Source organism: Budorcas taxicolor, chromosome 17 (genome assembly GCF_023091745.1).
Source record: "Budorcas taxicolor isolate Tak-1 chromosome 17, Takin1.1, whole genome shotgun sequence".
NCBI lineage: Eukaryota > Metazoa > Chordata > Mammalia > Artiodactyla > Bovidae > Budorcas > Budorcas taxicolor.
The window spans coordinates 25,632,013-25,635,444 of NC_068926.1; the positions used below are offsets into that span (position 1 = coordinate 25,632,013).

Genomic DNA, 3,432 nt, shown 5'->3' on the forward strand with positions numbered 1-3,432 from the left:
ACCTCTTCGCATGAGGTGGCCAAAGTATTGGAGTTTCAGTAGAAACAGTGTTAACTTAATGTCAATGTTAAATTGGATACAGACTTTCTTGGACTTGTTTTCTGTTTTTGACAAACTAGGAAAGCAAGCAAATATTTTTATTTTTTAAATTTACAAGTGTTTTCTGGGCCATAATTGAGATGTAGGTATCTGAATTTAAAAAATATTCAAAATGACCTGACTCTTTTTTCCAAAGTAAATGTCACTTAGCACAAGTATGGTTTTTCTCCACTATCTGGATTCTTTTGTTGGTTATATTGTTAGCCATCTAATCACCTATAGCAGCAAACATGAGGTCATAGTTAAAAACATTGAAGTCCTATTGATTCTGCTTGTTTGATGTTTCCCAGTCATCTCTTTTCCTTCTGTTCAACTGATCTCAGTTCCTAACATTCAAAATTTTTTAAGTTTTTATGTGGCCATTTTTCTTTCCAGTTTCTATCTACTCCAATTCATTTTAAATGCTACTTTCACTATCATTTTTCAAAAATATAGTTCTTATCCCATTGTTTTTTCTTCTAGAAGATCTTGTATAGATTCCGGTTGTCTTAAGTTTCAAATTCCTAAGAAACTACATAAGCCAATACAGTAGCCACTAGTTCCATGTGGCTGTTTATATTTAAGCTTAAAATTAATTTAAAAAGTAATAAAAGAAATTGAGTTCCTCAATCACAGCCTCATTTTAAGCACTCAGATGACATGCTACGGGCTTCCCTGGTGACTCAGAGGTTAAAGCGTCTGCCTGAAATGCAGGAGACCCAGCTTTGATTCCTGAGTCAGGAAGATCCCCTGGAGAAGGAAATGGCAAACCCACTCCAGTACTCTTGCCTGGAGAATCCCATGGAGGGAAGAGCCTGGTAGGCTACAGTCCAAGGGGTCGCAAAGAGTCAGACACGACTGAGTGACTTCACTTCACTTCACTGTGACATGCTACTGAATTGATAGTGATTACTGAATAGGGCATGAAATCACCAATCTAGAGTATTTCCATCACCATAAAAAGTTCTGTTAGATCTGCTTTTGAATGTTATACCAACCCTTCTATAGCCATGTTGCAAGTTACTTTTCCAGCATCATTTTCTTCTACTCAGTGTCAGCACACCTCTGTGATCCACTTATGTCCATGAACTTATGGTTGAAAGCATCAATCATTCAGTCAGCAAACTTTGAGCACCTTTGGCACTATTCTATTTGAAGTGCTGTGAATTAAACCAAGACAAAACAAAACTGCTTTCATGGAGTTAACATTGGTGACAGGATTATAAACATCCAAAATATTAAAAATGTAAAATACTTTGTGGCCAGGGATGCTAGAAAGAAGAATAAAAAATTGTACTGTGCAGAAAACAGTAGGTGACTGGTTACATGAGATGTTCAGGGAACAAAAAAAGGCCTTTATGATGAGGGGATATTTCAACAGAGCCCTGAATAAAGTGAGGAGGTGAACTATATAGCTCCCTGGAGAAGTATAAGCCTTTCATCCTATGCCTTCAAGCTTTTGCCCCTCTTACATTTGTGAGAATATCATTTATAAAGGTCACAGCGTCATTAAGCGGTATCTCTTATCTTGCACTAAAGATTTTTGGTCTCAAGCCAGAATGTAATCAGCATCACAGACTGTTAGAGCATGAGGCAACCATAGAAATCATCTAATCTAGTTCCTAATTTTAAAAAGGAGGTAGCTGAGATTCAGACAGGTTTAATTGATTTGTTTCAAGTGACAAAGTGAAATAATGGTAAAATGGCAATCAGAACCTTGGTTTCTTGGCTCCTATAGTTGTCCTGTTTAGATGAGAGTTTCTGAGTAATGAAATTCAAATTAGGAGGACCTCTGAAACCTTTGAGGGGCTTCCAAGGTGGCACAGTGATAAAGAATCTGCCTGCCAATGTAGGAGATTAGATACCTGGAGAAGGATATAGCAGCCCACTCCAGTATTCTTGCTTGGAAAGTTCCATGGACAAAGGAGCCTGATAGGCTACAGTCCATGGAGTTGCAAAGAGTGGGACATGATTGAATGACTACACACGCATGCATGCTGGAACCTTTTCAACAATTTATTTGCATAGTGTATATGCACATACATATATATATATATATGAGTGGGTTGCCGTTTCTTTCCCCAGGAGATCTTCCCAACCCAGGGATCGAACCTGGGTCTCCTGCATTGCAGGCAGATGCTTTACCATCTGAGCCACCAGGGAAGACATACATATATATATACACACACATACACACACAAATACACATACACACTTCAGCTTGACTTTCTTCAGAAGTGTGTTGATAATGATGTTCCAAATGGACCGTTTGTTTTTCTCTTTACACTGCAGAGTCTACCTGATCATTCAGTAACATATTTGCAACAATTTCCACCTATAAATATAATTTGAGCCCCAATACTGAAAACATTTTTAGTATTATGAACACGATACTTACATATATTTATATGTGCATCTGCAGAGATTATATATATGCACATCTCTTTGTAATTAATTCCTTATGCTGCTTTTGTGTTCAGAGTGTATTCACAGAACGCCCAGATTTCCTTGTGTAAAGTCCTAAATAGCATAAAGTGGTGGATTTTAGCTGAATTATAGCTTTATTCTTCCAATGAAATCCTGAGGAATTGCTCTAAGAATTTTCATAGAAGGTGGCATAATAATACAGTTTTTAGAACATCTTTAAAGAACTAGAAGTCTTTAAACTCATCTGTGGTAGAGAAGGGCTCAGACTTTGCTCCTTTATGGAATGCAGGTCCATGGCACATTCTTCAAAGTTAATAGCTTAGTAGTAAAATTTTATTATGCTTATTACTATATTGTCAATGTATAGTAAATGCTTACAGTGTATCTTTATTTAATAATTTTGAAAACGGTGACTTTGAATACCAAAGCCCCAGCTATTTGTATAAAATAAATTTGTATATTTATAAATATGTTTATATTTTTATAGCATATAAGATATATATTTATAAAATATGAATCTGATTTTTATAAAATATAAAATATATAATTTATATGTAAAATTGTATATTTCTAAAAGTATACGTGTATAAAAAATATGTTTCAGTGTATAATTTTTGGACAGGATATTACTTTGTTTTTATATCAATAAAGCTTTCATTTACAGGTACCTTTTCAATATACCAGATAATTATTTGTTTTCAGTATGTTCATAGTTACTTATCTTAAATGAATATAATAATTCTTTTTAAAAATATAGAAAGCAATCTGCCAAAGACTTTAAAATGCATTCTGTGGTTCCAAATTCTGGTTTGTTCCCTTTTGGATGTGAATTGTACCTGGTCTGATTAGTTTAGTCTTTATGCCTTAATTGTAATTGTCCTAAAGCAAATTGAATATCTCATGGGCTATTTATTACAGTTGATGATA

The 3,432-nt window shown here is 34.8% G+C and overlaps 1 non-coding gene across 1 annotated transcript; it reads right to left on the reverse strand.

Annotated features, from left to right (window-relative positions):
• Window positions 1–2,169: 2,169 nt before the first annotated feature.
• On the reverse strand, window positions 2,170–2,241 carry TRNAC-GCA (transfer RNA cysteine (anticodon GCA)). The gene has a single exon. It is a non-coding gene; the product is annotated as a tRNA-Cys (tRNA).
• Between the last annotated feature and the right edge of the window lie 1,191 nt (window positions 2,242–3,432).